At 39.6% G+C, this 15,158-nt stretch overlaps 1 protein-coding gene and 1 long non-coding RNA gene across 9 annotated transcripts in view; one reads left to right on the top strand and one right to left on the bottom strand.

Annotated features, from left to right (window-relative positions):
* Positions 1–3,281: 3,281 nt before the first annotated feature.
* FHL5 (four and a half LIM domains 5) overlaps positions 3,282–15,158 on the top strand; it is a 47,490-nt gene continuing 35,613 nt past the window's right edge. For 2 of the 8 annotated variants that reach the window (XM_032339017.1, XM_032339023.1), the window contains exons 1-3: positions 3,282–3,445; positions 13,680–13,707; positions 14,595–14,660. The gene's annotated coding sequence lies outside the window, so the exon portion shown is untranslated. Of the gene's footprint in view, positions 3,446–3,834; positions 4,070–13,679; positions 13,708–14,594; positions 14,661–15,158 lie in introns of all 8 variants that reach the window. The other 6 variants (XM_032339018.1, XM_032339024.1, XM_032339019.1 and 3 more) reach the window with 5 other exon arrangements.
* On the bottom strand, positions 9,612–10,168 carry LOC116588210. The gene is made up of 2 exons (XR_004284844.1): positions 9,768–10,168; positions 9,612–9,708 (listed from the first exon to the last, which is right to left on the bottom strand). It is a non-coding gene; the product is annotated as an uncharacterized LOC116588210 (long non-coding RNA).

Raw genomic sequence — 15,158 nt, 5'->3', positions numbered from 1 at the left:
CACTTCGGAAGCCCTAAGTATGAGAAATATGAAAAATGGTCTGGGGAAGTAGGGTAAGATGAAGCTGAAGAGACCAGAGAGAGATCTTGAAATTCCTTATATGTATACTAAGCGAGAAAGTTTAGCCATTTTCCTGAAAATAAGGGGAACCTTTTCGAGATTTAATTAAGCAGGAAAGTAAGGTAATTAGATCTGTCTTTTAGAGAGACCACCCATTCTGAAAGGCAGTTTGACAGCTTACCAAAATACAGTATTTGTGAAATCAGTGTCTCTCCTATCTGAAAAGTAAAATGGGGACTTAGTATGTAGGAGTCTTTTTCCCAACCTGTAGTCAAAAAGAAATGAGGTGGTCTTCTTGGCTCTGAAATATTCTTGCTTATTCAGATGACAGTCCACCAAAACGAAACCAAGCAAACAAACAAAAACACCTTTCTCTGACTAGTCAAGGTAAGACAAAGTTCCCAAAGGTTTTCTCTTACATTTCTTGTCATTCAATGTGAAGAAGAAAAAGTGCTTGGTCAAATTGCTTTCCTACTGAGCTTATCTACTCACCTAAAATATACCTGTACCTTAACTCTATCACGTAGACTTATAGATTGCTTGGAGGCAGGACACATAGTGAGTACAGAATACATAGTGGTTTAAATAGTATCTAATGAACGTAAATGAACTTAAAATGAGTGTTCTGTATTTTTCTCCTTCCCCATTTCTCACTGAAATCTAAGTCCTTGTGATTCATACATTATAAACGCTCAGGGTAAGTTCTGGTGTTGAAGAAAACAAATCAGAGAGACAGAAGGGCACAATTCCACAATATATTTCATGTGTTTCATTATTTTGCAGCCTTAATTCATAACCACTTTAAAATGTTTGATTTGGAAGATCATTCACAGTATATTAAGTAGAAAAGGATGCAGAACTATATATATAACGTCGTCTTGGTTTTCTAATTAAATATACTGTATAAACATTTGCATAAGTACATTTACATAAACATTTCCTTGTATAGTTCTATGCATGCATACAAAATGTTCTAAAGAGATTTGGGTTCTGACTCTTTTAGATTGCAAGTCATTTTAAACTTTATTTGTTTCAAATCTTAATCCAAGTTTTCTGCAAGAAGCATGTATTTTATAATTTGATAAACCGATAAATTTAAAATATGGTTTTACAGTGATGTAGAGAAATGACAGGAGGGGATACTGACCATTTCAAGACTGTTACAGTAATGCAAGGGAGAAAAGTGAGCGCCAGAATGCAGGGATGATGACAGACTTGAGGGGGAGATTTAACAAAGGAGAACCAGCAGAAGTTGGGGTTGGGGATAAATAATGAGGCTGGGGCAGAATAAGGGAGGACGGTCTAAGATGACGGCTTGGATGACTGTGTCATGCCCTGAGGAGGAACTCCAGCAGACTAGCAGGTTTGGAGTGGGGAGAACATGAGATGATGTATCAGGGACTTTTCAGTTTGATGCATGAGGACCTGTAGACAAAGCCAACAGCCAGCAGGAGGCAGGTCTGGAACCTTACAGAGCTAGTGAGAATACAGGTTTGGGAGTCATGTAATCGCTAATGGTTTCCATCAGGAGTGCCATGGAGAGTGTGCAGAGAAGCCTGCTGACCTGAGGAGGAAGCTCTAGGGAAGGGTGAGATGAATAAAGGGAGAGGCGGCTAAAGAACAAGGAGGAATCAGGAGCGTGTAACTTAGGGAAACCGAGAGCAAATTTTAAAAAGAAATAGGGCCAAAGATGAGAAATTTCAGGTAAGGTTAAAGACAGCACCCTTTAAAGTGCTCATTAAGACCTTTTTTTTTTTTAATTTATTTTTTATTTATTTTCGGCATAACAGTATTCATTATTTTTTCACCACACCCCGTGCTCCATGCAATCCGTGCCCTCTCTAATACCCACCACCTGGTACCCCAACCTCCCACCACCCCTCCCGCCAATTCAAACCCCTCAGATTGTTTTTTAGAGTCCATAGTCTCTCATGGTTCACCTCCTCTTCCAATTTCCCCCAACTCCCTTTTATGAACTTAATGAAGCTTTTTTGGTGGAGGAGTTCAAGGGGAAGAATTAATGCAACTGTCTGAGGAGGAACCAGAAGGATCAGAAGTTTTGTTTTTTGTTTTTTAAAGATTTTATTTATTTGACAGACAGAGATCACAAGTAGGCAGAGAGGCGGGCAGAGAGAGAGAGGGGGAAGCAGCCTCCCCGCCGAGCAGAAAGCCCGATGCGGGGCTCGATCCCAGGACCCTGAGATCATGACCTAAGCCAAAGGTAGAGGCTTTAACCCACTGAGCCACCCAGGCACCCCAGGATCAGAAGTTTTATCAGTGAATGTAGATCACCCTCTCGGGAAGCATAGGAGTAAACAAAGGATGATGGCCCCATAATTAGGTGGGAACATATGCAATTTTATATCTCCAAGACTGCACTTCCTCACCCTGAAAAGGATAAAAATAATTCCCGGCTAGCAGTAGTATCACGAGGGTTGAAATCTATCACTAGTTGAATGTATTCGTGTTCTCTCACTGAATCGATTTGTTGTTGTGGCTTGCCATGTTTTTTTTTTTTTTCATGTTTTCATTTTCATATCTTCATCATCGAATTCAAGTGAATAGCAATGCACACACTTGACTGGCTTTGCATTCCCCTAACTCAAAGTTTTTTTATTGTATCTACCTGAGTTTGATCTCAGAAAATATTAGTGTGTAATTCCGTTAGCACTTAGAACAAGAACAGTTTTTGTCTGGGAATAAGTGGGGTGAAGGCAGGACACTTCTCCTCTCACCCCATCTTATAAAATGAAGAAACAGCCTCAAGCAGAGATTCTAGGAACAAACCATATTTGCTTTATGGATCAAACTGACCCACGGAAAATTCCTGTCCTAGATTAGTTCAATATTCAAACATTTTTTTAGATTCGACTCTCGAAATCTCTATCCACTTTTTTTTTAAAAAAAGATTTATTTATTGGTCAGAGAGAGAAGCGGGTGGAGAGAGAGTGCACACGCACACAAGCAGGGGGAGCGGTAGGCAGAGGGAGAAGCAGGCTCCCCGCTGAGCAAGGATACTGATGCTGGGCTTGATCCTGAGGTCCTGAGGTCATGACCTGAGCCAAAGTCAGAAGCTTAACCGAGTGAGCCACCCAGGGATCCCAATCCACTTTTAGTCTTTTTTTAATCAAAGATTTCAAAAGACCAGACAAGTCTCTGTTTAAATGAAGTCACACAGCCATGCCGTGACATAACAATTGTTGCCAGCTCACGGGGCAATAGGCAAAAGCAGGGAATGGTGAGTCCACAGTGAGGTTCAGGAAGCAGGTAACGACCTGCAGTTATTCTAGTCCAATCCAAGGCTCTAAGTTCTCAAATTTCCTAAGAACGCAGTGATAGAGGCCATATCCCAAGGTTAATCTCTCAAGCACCAAAAATTCTGCAGGTAAGAACATGGGGCCTCATCTCTTTCCAGAGAGTTCAACAGAAAAGCTCTGTAATGCAACCATTTCTAACCTAAAAGATAGGTTCAGAGAGTCATCAGAAAACAAGACAAAACAAAATTTAAAAAATATATATTAATCAAGGAAAAAGAAAGTACATCATCATTTTGGAAATTTTTAAAAGTTAAATATGCCCTTAATTTAGCCTAAGCAGTGGAAATTTCTTGTGTATGTATGTGAGTTGTCTGTATATACACTTGCATTTTAAACTTTTGGGGGCTTACCCAGATATTCCAAGTACTCATTTTGGCAGGATTTCCCTTTAAGGATCTCCTGCAGAGAATTTGTTCCTCACAATTTGACGTAAAAATTGAAGGGAGTGCTTTTCCAGCCCAGTAGGAGTCAGCTCCGTGCACATCACAAGACTTGGAGGAAACCAACTCACTCTCCCATTTCCTCCTACAAAGTTGAAAAAGCTGCAGTTGGGAAGGACCCTCAGATAGCTCTGGTGGTCCTTTCTGTTCCTTTTGGAGTTGACATTTGAAAGTGTCAGAGGACAAAAATCATCATCACATATTCTCCTTTCATACTCTTTAAGTCACAGGAAAAGGCAGCCTTGAGAAAAAGTAAGTTTTGGTTTCTTTTCCGTAATATTTCCTTTGTAGTTTTTTTATGTGGTATTTCGGCTTTCGTTTTTTTTGTTGTTTTTGTTTTTTTTTTTTTTTGTTTTTTTTAAGTAGGAGAGATTCTTATAAACATTCTAGTGACTGCTTATGAGAAAATTCTTACTTGGCAAGTAAGTGCGTATCTTGAAGTTTCTTAGAAACTCTTCAAAAGCCACTTGAGCCAACAGTTGTCAAATTTTATAAGATGAGCTTTTCAGATGTCTCATTTCAATAATATGCATGCGGAGGTTATACAGTGGTCAGAGAACTCTTTCGAGTTGTCGCCTCTGTTCTGAAAGTGGTCTTTACACATGGGGGTATGTGTAGCTTTGTTGCCGTGAAAAGAAGGCGGCAGGATTCCGGGGATTTACTTGGCTTAACTTATTTGAATGACTAACTTTATTACTGTGGTTATTTTATGGCTGGGTTTATATATCCACAGCACAATTCAAAGCCACTTACAGATTTTAAATATTAGTGAGATTCCTTCTATGTTCAAGAAAAATCTGCCTACTTTCCAGATGCAGGCTTAAACACCATTCCTAATGTGAGGTTTTCAGAGATTGATGAAATGTCTGTGTGTCTGGCCCACACAAATATGTAACCTAGTACAGGAATCGAAAGCATTGCTTCCTGAAGCAAACGGTTACTGCCGCAAAAGCGTGCATCCCACATGTGTTTATGTTTTTTCCCAGTATATAGTCAGACTCCCTTCAGAGTCTGTCAGCCATTTGAAAAACCAATGCAAGCCCTCAGCTGTCAGTCTGGGTTTCAGAAAGGTGGAAATTAAAAAGAATCATTAATAAAATGTGTAATCCTGATAAATAAAATGTAAGAAAATCCTCAAGTCACTTTAGCTGTCATTTCACATCCATAATATCATCATGTATAAATTCTAGCGTTTTCATTAGCGAAGGCTATAGATGAATATTTAACACAAACACTGCAAAAATGTTCCATACACGGTATTTCTTACCATATTTGTTATGATATATGCCTGAAGCCATGCTCCGAATCGTTTGATGGGGAAGGTAAACACCCACGTCTATTTTCCACACTTGCTCTATTTATTTCCACATGTTATCATTAGTTGCCAGTTCTGAGTCTGTTCTACCTAACCAAGAGGGGCACATTTGCGTCTTAATGTCACATCACCTCACTGACAAGTTTACCTCTTATTTTTATTATACTTGCCAACAACATTTTGAATAAAGGTGGATTAATTTGCCTTCCTTAGGCAAGCCTAGTAACTTTCTACTGTAATATTGAAAATAAATGTTCATCTAGAACACGTTGGAAAAGCTCTGATTTGTTTTTTATGTTTTTAATCTAGGAAACATGATTTCTTTACAATTGAAAACCAAATCCTTGGGTTCACATGAGGAGTTCTGAGTCAGATATCAGTTCAACAAACTTGTATTTCTGGGCTCTCGTAATTGTCTTTTTCCTCTGTGATTGTCATAGTTTTTCTTGGTTACCTTTTGATGCCCTGGAAATGATCAGCTTGGCATTTATTTGTCTCCACAGATTACAGGTGCCCTTAAGAATCTGACAGAATCAGGGGTGCCTGGGTGGCTCAGTGGGTTGAGCCTCTGCCTTCGGCTCATGTCATGATCCCAGGGTCCTGGGATCGAGCCCTGCATCAGGCTCTCTGCTCAGGGGGGAGCCTGCTTCCCTTCCTCTCTCTGCCTGCCTCTCTGCCTACTTGTGATCTCTCTCCCTCTGTCAAAAATAAATAAATAAAATCTTAAAAAAAAAAAGAAGAATCTGACAGAATCAGTGTACTCTCTTCTAAAAACAAACAAACAAAAAAGGCCTATTGCAAATAGATTTTTCAGTGACATTTGTGGGGTTGACACACCCCTGAATTCTGTCCTTGAGTATTCTTGGAGGTCCTGATTATGAACTACGTTTTCTGTGAAGCAGAAACTTCAGTTTTAGGCATACCTTGGTGCCAGTGGGTTCACCAAAATCTTCAGAAGTCTTAGGGTGGAAGAACACCTAAACTGTCTCTTTAAACTGTCCTCACCTGAAGACAGGTAAGGCTAAGGCAAGGATTTCAGTTTAAGGGTTAATTTTAAAAGCAGGTGCTTAGTGAATTCATGGCCATACTTGTCCTGAACAGCGGGTCACGGAAATAAAAGTGGAGTATTCAAGTAGCCGAACAGTTCCTTTTGTGGAGAACAAGGCTTAGGACTTAACCCACTGAGGACCCCAGAATGTGGAATAGATGACTATAGAGATGTCCTCCTCTTTCTCTGACCATCCTCCTAAATCTCCATTGCTACCTATCGGTACACTGGAACCTAAAAGGAAGAGCCAAACCAGTGCCCTAACGGGGCATACCTTACCCTTCAAGGCTCACTGTCTTCAACCTTCCCTTCTTTATTGGCTCCCTCCATCAGCACTTAAACATGCTCAAATTTTCCGTCTTAAAATGCCTCTCTTTCATGACTGAGCTCTTACACTTCCCCTCTCCCTCAGCTTCATAGATCAAGCTCCGGAAAATTTGTCTACACTCTATTAATCTCTACTTCCTGAGTCTCACTTCTCCATCTATTGAAGTCTGGCTTTCATCCTCACCGGTTTTCCCCAGTTCTCATGAAAGTTATCAATCACTAGCATATTGTTAAATCCAGCAGACATTTCTCATTATCTCATCAGTATCTCAAATCAATTTCATGCTCTTCTCCACTTTCCCCACCTTGAGACACACTCTTCACCCAGGGCTTCCATGATACCAAACTCATGGTGCTCTCTCCCACTAAGACCACTTTTCTTGGTCTGTTTTGCAGGTTCCCCTTCTTCTTCCTGTATGCTGGACTCCCTTTTCTCTTCCTGGGCAATTTCACTGCTTCAGTTATCATCTGTTCTATAGGCGAACCCAAAAATCTAGATCTGAGATATCTTTTCTGAGCTAAAGACCTATGTGTTCAACAGTCTGCTGAAATCAGAACTGAGTAGAGTAGGCTTGGGGCTGGTGAGTAAAATGGGGAAGGAGGGAGGGACATCAAGAACAATGAGGACTTTCTCTAAGACCTCTTCCAATATGCCCAAGTAATTTATATGGTTTCCCTGTCATTTATATGGTTTCCAATGCTCTCTTTAGTCCTGGCTAAACAACTCTACTTGGATACCCCAAAGTCTCAAATCTCACGATTTAATCTAAAAGTAAATTCATCATTTCCCTCTCCTGCTCTCCGCCCTGATTCCTTAAAGTATACTCTTCCATGGTAAATGATACCATGATGAAACCAGTTGCCCAAGCTAGAAATATGGGGAAACTCCTCCCTCCCCCAATTCATATATCTTTGGAGACCCAAAGAATCCCCAAGTTTATTTATTTACCAAGGCCTCTCCTCTGACATACCACTACACTACTTGAGGCTGCCATCTTCTTTTACTCGGTGAATAGCAGCCCTTTCACTGGTCTCCCTGCCTCCGAATTGTCCTCTTCTACTGCATTCTCCATACTGAAGCCAGAATAACTGATCTCAAACAATTGCTCTAAAAACACATTTAATTCTGTCAACCTCTTTCTTCACACTTTTCCCTAATACTCCATTGACCTTAAGATAATGTCCAGATTCCTTCTCAAGGTTAAAGAGAAACGATAGAGTCTAGGGGATTACAGCAGATCTCTCCAAACATTAAGGTGCTCCGGTAGAGCCTGGTCTTTGTTAAAATGCAGATTCTGGTTCTATAGGTCTGGATCGATGCCTGAATTTTTACATGTCTAACAAGATTTCCAGGTGAAGCTAATGATACTTGTTGAAGGACCATGTTTCTCCTGCTAGATTGTCTGGAGCTCAAGTCTTAGGTGTGTCACTCACTTGGTCGAAGAACTTGAAGAAGTCACTTAGCCTCTGTGTGTCTCCTTTGCCTTATATATAAAATGGAGATCATGATGGTATACCTTTTTCGTAGGTTTGTTATGAGGAATAAACATGTTATATTAAAATTATTTGCTGCAGTGCCTAGCACAGAGTAAGTGTTAAGTGCTACTTACTATCATTAGTCAAGACCTTCAATAACTTAGCCTCTCCATTCTTCTCCAAACCAGTTTTTACTGCACACACACGCGCGTGCACACACACACACACACACACACACACACACACTACTGCTCACTCATACCGAATGACCTTTAGAAAATTAAGAATAGAGCAAATGCCTCTTTTATGTCAAGTTCCCATAAGCACATTTTGGCAGAGCCCTCTGCACACAGCCCTAACTCAACTCGGTCCCCCTCATCTTAATTTACATCTCAGCTCAGATGATGTATCTTCCAGGAAGTACTTACAGACCATCCTCCATCCGAGTCCACACTTCATACCACTTTTGAGTATGCTCACATCACCAGTGTGCCTTCTGGTCTCAGATTATCTCATTTTTTTATCTGCATCTCCTATAAGACAATCTGTCCCATTAGAGTAAAGGACTGCAGCAATTACTGCTGACTTTCTAGCGTCTCACACTCTTTTGCAGGTTGCAGGGATCAGTAAAGAATGAGTGCATTTTTTTTTTAAGGTTTTACTTATTTATTGGACAGACAGAGATCACAAGTAAGCAGAGAGGCAGCAGAGAGGGGGAAGCAGGCTCCCGGCTGAGCAGAAAGCCTGATGCAGGGCTTGAGACTCAGGAAATGGCCATCAACATAACGCAGAGATTCACGCTCTACAGAAAACTTGATCCACGGACCCTGAGATCATGACCTGAGCTGAAGGCAGTGGCTTAACCCACTGAGTCACCCAGGCTCCCCAAGAATGAGTGCATTTTATAGATGCATTTCCAAAGACCTGTAAAATGAGAAATGGAGGTAGGGAACAGAGAGCTTTAAGATCTGGTTTGAGAAAAGGGAAATATCGGATGTAACCCTCCAAATGCTGCTCTGGGTCGGACTGTGAACACAATGGAAAGGAGAAAAAAAGTTTCAAATATATAAAATAAATAAGGTTAGTAAGTCAATGAAATGGTGATAGTGTGATACAGAGAAGAGAGTCAAGACTTTGAAGTCTGGTCCATGTTGAGTTCCCTGTGAACTCAGGCAGATGAGTTTGCTTCCCTGCCTCAATGATGGAATACAAACACCTATTTTGTAGAATTTTGTATTAGAGCAAAGTCATTTTTAATTTTTCTTTCTTCTCAAATTCTTCTGCTACAATTCTGTTGCTACTAGCAAAGATTTGAGATATTCCTTTGTTTGTTTATTCTGCCAGAGCAGTATTCACCAAATGGATCCCGAGTTTTATTTTTCAGTGGATCACTTTGATGTATCAGATTCTCCACTCATGTTATTTAACAATACACTTCCTGAGGTTATTTGCAATTTAATCACAATTTAAGCACTGAAGATGGTGCAGAACAGGCTTCTGGGATTCCTGTCTCCCAGCTTGATCCGGTTCTCTTTAAGATTCCTTTTCCTTATAGCTGTTCATAAGACAATTTAATTAACATGGTCATTTATCTCCTAGCATGTTTAAAAAAAATTAATATATATATATTTTTACAGAGCCAAAAAGTCATACATAAAGGTAACTCATTCATTTATTCATATTTTCACTCATTCATTCATCAAGCAGACCAAGCCAGAGTAGCACCTCAGTAGCACCTGGGTGGCTCAGTGGGTTAAGCCGCTGCCTTCGGCTCAGGTCATGACCTCAGAGAAACGGGTCAACCGTTCAGTTTTCTGTAGAGCGTGAATCTCTGCGTTATGTTGATGACCATTTCCTGAGTCTCCTTTGAACAAAGAATGGTCTAGCATACATTTTGACCAAACGCCTCTCAGTATAGAACTCACAATGCTTCAGTTTTGTGGGAAATTGTGTCTTAACATTAAGACCAACACATCTTTAGCAGATTCGTGGGTATAATTTGCATGGCGAGAAAAATAAAGCATCTGACATCTAGCTGTCATGCTACCTAAATGAAGTAAGACTTAATTTTTAAAAATGATTTCTCGTCCTATAATTACATTCACTCTATTAATCTGTTCTCTTGAACACTTTTAGAGTTATACTATCACAGAAGATTCTAATCTTTGAACTTATTTTTTTATTAAACAACTGTACTCTTAACTTTGTTCAATATTTTATTTTTCTTATTATCAAAGGATACATCGTACAATTTCTATAGAGTACTGGCCAGTAAAAATGTTTTTAAAAATCCATAACTTCAATCAAGAGGCCTAGCATTTGAGTGTATTTTCTTCTAAACTTGTTTTCTATTCTTTAATGGTACTTATGTGGTTGCGATCACACTAATTATTGACTTCATACCCTTTTTCTTACTTAAAGCAATATCAGAACCATTTTGCCACATCATTAAATACTTTTCCAAACACCATATTAGTGACTTTTAGTATTATTTTAAAGTCATTTGGTAAATAATTTCATATTCTTTTAAGCAGCCTGTAGAAGTCCTTTTCAAATCCTAAACTTAGACACAATTTAGTAGTTAACAAAATAGAACTAAAAAACACAAAATATACTTTGAAACTTTACATCAGGGATCAGTAAACATTCTTTGTAAAGAGCCAGACAATAAATATAGAGATTACTTAAGATAAAAATAAAATCTTAAAAAAAAATAAAGTAGTCACAGACTGTATGTAAATAGAAGTGTGGCCATGTTCCATTAAAACTATTTATGGGCACAAATTTAAATTTCCTATCATTTCAAGTGTCAAAACATTGTATTATTCTTTTGGATTTATGGGGTTTTTTTCTTCATTTAAAAATGTAAAAGCTATGTTTAGGTCAAAGGCCATACAGACACCAGCAGTGGCTAGATTTTGTTCCCTGGGCTTAAGAAGGCAACCTCTAATCTGAAGCCTGGTTCCAAGAACTTTGGCTTCACCAGGTTTGAGAAGCTTCTGTGAGAACATGCATAGATAAATGTTCTTAAGAAGAGGTAAATAGCTTTCATTAGATGTTCATTAGATGTTCATTAGATGTTCATTAGATGTTAAACAAATTCTTAAACTAAAATGTTTAAAAATCATGTTTCAGATAATATACATGAGAACACTTTGTGAATCATAAGTTGTTTTTTTAAAGATTTTATTCATTTATTTGAGAGAAAGAGAGAGCATGTAGAATTGGGGGGGGGAGGTTCAGAGGGACAGGGAGAAGCAGGCATCTCAACCATAAATCATTTATTAAAACATATATCGGTATTTCACTTATGACGTAATTCAGTGAAAACCCAAATGACCTGAAAAAATTGATTAATAGAAATAAATGTATGCCATTGCCAAAATTGCACCTAGGAAACTGGTACTTGAAATCCAAAAACCTTATAAACTAGAACCTACAGAGAAAATAGTTAAGTCACATTCCCAAACACACTAAAAGTAAGAATTAACAGTTATTCTGATCAAGGTAATTAGAATATTTATTGTTTTGTTTAATTTGGCTGAGCCAGGAGCTTGAAAATAATGCTAATCATTCCTTCATTTTGTTTTTAAGTTTTAAACTACAAAGTTAGCATAACTAGAAAAATCCCAATTGTCAACATGGTTAATAAAAGCAGGCATATGGATTCCTGTCTCTCTCTCCTCCCTTTTCCCCACATACACATATACGTAGTTCAACAAAGAAACTGAAAAATAAAACCACCTTTATTGCAACATATGTGTGGATTTGAAAGCGCCACTTAATCGTATATCTCTACTTTTCAAGTTTTAAGACAACCGAGAAGTAGACACAGGTGTCATATGTGAATCCATGTATTATCAATTTTTTGTTACTAAAGTGGAATTGGAAAAGTTTTCTTCCAAAGACTGCCCCTCCCAGGCCAGGGCAGGAAGAGCCCATGGACTCCCACAGTGACAGTGGCCTTCCTGGGGCAGAGCTGAGGGGCTGCCTTGGGCTGTGTCTAGGGAGGAGAGCAGAGTGGAAGCCGGTGAACTGGCTATTTCCATCAGAGTGATGGGGAGAGAGTGAGTTACCCTCACTCACAAAGGAGAGGCCCCCTTTCCCCGGGTACTTATCAGTTGAGTCACTCCTCAAGTGTAACAGAATCAGAGAGCCCAGAAATCTGGCGGGGTGGGGTGGGGACATTGTATCCATAATTTCAAAAGAAAAAGTCCTTTTTCTGTGGACTTTGAAACCTGAGGAAATGAGAGCTCTCATATGAATTTTTTTTTTTTTCCCTTTCATGATTTTTAATTCAAAGCAGCATTCCTGGCTTCTTCTAAGTTTAAGTCATCAAGGTGACTTGCGGAAGTGCTGAGTCAGAGATTTTTAGTTAAAAGTGTAAAAAAAAAAAAAAAAAAAAGTGTATGTCAAAGACCTCCTTTTACAAAGTATGGTCTTCAGTTGAAAGCAAAACAGTAGGCTAAATATATTCGTGGCAATGGATAGCTGAGTTTTTAAAGCTCTGACATGTAAAAATATTTAGTTTCTGAATGACTTTTTTCTTATCCAACTATGGTCGAAATCCTGCCCTGCAGCTGTGGTCTTTCAAGCGGCTGTCATAGTGCTCCCCAGCTTGTCGCCCACACCCATGGGCACGCTCCCACATCACCTCCACAGCGCTGTGGACTCCTTACTGCCTAGGAACCTTCCTCCACCTTTTCCTAGAGACTAGCCTTTCTCAACCTTCATGATGCAGCTCTAGAAGAAGCTTTTCTTGAAGTTTTCTAGAAATTTCCAGAGCACCCCATGTGTTTGTTCAAGTATTTCTGCATGTCATCTCTCCTTTCTGTCCTCATTCCTTCCATCTGCAATATTTACTGAGTACTCAGCATATGGTGGTGTGATGCCAGACACCAGGAGTCTAGCGGGAACAGAGCATCTGTCCCACCTGGCGTTTACTGTTGAGTACAAAAGATAATGAACTAGAGCTAAGGCCAACTGTATGTGAGGAGTACCGAGAGCCATGAGAACTTAAGAGTCAGATTCCTTATCCGGTGGAAGGACAGAGTAAAGAAATTTTCTGTGAGTCTCTCTCCCACACCAGGATGGAAACTTTTCACAGGGAAGACCTGTTTTACCTTCACTGCCAAGTACCGTGGATGGACCAAGCTGGCACTCCAGAGCTCTTTGTGAAACCCACAGACCTAAAGTACACTGTGTTCAGAGAGCTGTTGGATATTGTTGGGTTTAAAAATGAAAAAAGCAGATTATGAAAGATCTGGAATGCTATGCCAACGAGGTTGGATTATGAAGGTCACAGAAAGTAGCATGATTCAAACACAAGTCATCCAAAGACTCTGGGTTGGCCTCTATTTATAAAATGGGAGGAAAGTGGCTCTTTGGCTCTAAACCTTTAAGATTCTGTGGCCAAACAACTGACTTCTTTCTTCCTGCATTCATTCAACACATATTTGAGCCAAGCTCTGTGTTAGATGCCAGGGACACAGCCCTGAACCAGGCAGGAAAGTTCTCTGCCCGTGTGTGTGTGTGACACATTGACATGCCTTAAAAATTTACACACTGAATGAGGCTTTGGGTGAAAATGAAAATAATACTAAATCATAACCAATATTTGTCAGCTAATACTATGAACATTTGGTTTCCAAGGGAATAGTAACAGATTTTCCCATTTACTTTCTCTCCAAAATTAGCACAAGCCACCTGAGATCAACACATCATGTAGGTGTAAGCCACAGTTACCCAGTGAGGCTGTGAGCATTTTGACTGTGGTCATTTCCCTTTGATAGATGCTGAGAACCAACTTAATCTAAATCTCTAAGACTGGGAACAGATAAAAATTAAATTAAAGCTGGCTTTAGGGGCTCCTGGGTGGCTCAGTGGGTTGAGGCCTCTGCCTTCGGCTTAGGTCATGATCTCAGGGTCCTGGGATCGAGCACCACATCAGGCTCTCTGCTCAGCAGGGAGCCTGCTTCCCCCTCTTTCTGCTGCCTCTCTGCCTACTTGTGATCTCTCTCTCTCTCTGTGTCAAATAAATAAAATAAAATTTAAAAATCTCTTTTAAAAAGCTGGTTTTAAATACTATACAACCACTCAAATGGTTACCCCCTCTATCACCAACAAATTTTAAACTGTCGAGAGGGTAATTTGAAATTATTGATTAGTATTATCACCAAAGAATAGGATATACTTCTGCCTTGTGTCTTTTTAAATCACATTCTTGTAGGAAGAAGATTATTTTGCTTCAGGCAAAAATACTGAAAAAATTAGTTAACATCAACTTGCACCACCCGCACCCCCATTCTCAACCCAAACACCTCCACACATGCCACACAGCACACATACCCACGTGTATTCACATACACACAAATATACAAACCACACATACACACACATCACTACCTCATTTTGTTTTGTTTTGTTTTGTTTTGTTTTTTTAGATGAGGATCCAGAAAATAAAACCAAATGTGGTTTTGGATTTTTCGTCCCAACTCCAGAGTAAATCAGTAACAGCTATAATGAACCAAAACCCAACAGAAATTGAATTGCCTTGAATGTTGGAGGGAACATGTACTTGCTTTTGAGGATAATTGGTTTGTTTTCTACAGCTAATGGCAGCTCGGCTTGAGCTACAGAATGAACCTCTCTGCTTACACATGGGAGGTTGTCACCGGGTCAGTAATTCAAACCTTGAGTGCCAGATACAAGTAAGGAGAGATTTTACTTTTTTTCACCTTTGGAAAAAAAATCACAGCAGTAACCAAGGCCGTCACTCCATACAATCTTTTATATACATGAAATGGCTTCCATCACCAGCCAGAAATCTGAATTCCGGTGGAAGCTTTTCCAGGAACCACTTTGTCAGCCTTAAAAAACAATGGGCCAGCCCGAACTTCAGTTTTTCTCACTTAATTAGATGAGAGGAACAAACTAGGGAATTTCAAGAACCCCTCCCAGCTCCTAGATTCTGTCAAAATGGGACTGGATCAGAAGCATGCTTTCACAAGGAAGGCCAAATATCAAAATGACTGGGGCACTAAGAGACTTTATCTCTAAATATCTTACTGTACCCAAAGGGGATTCCTTTTCCTGAGTTTCCCAAAATTCTCTTCTGGGATCACCCTCCTCCCTTCTTTCTCTCCCTCCTCCCCCTCCTAGATCTAATGGTCAAG

Source organism: Mustela erminea, chromosome 4 (genome assembly GCF_009829155.1).
Source record: "Mustela erminea isolate mMusErm1 chromosome 4, mMusErm1.Pri, whole genome shotgun sequence".
NCBI classification, from domain to species: domain Eukaryota; kingdom Metazoa; phylum Chordata; class Mammalia; order Carnivora; family Mustelidae; genus Mustela; species Mustela erminea.
The sequence above is the reverse complement of the archived record's forward strand: the minus strand, read 5'-3'. Positions and strand labels throughout refer to the sequence as shown.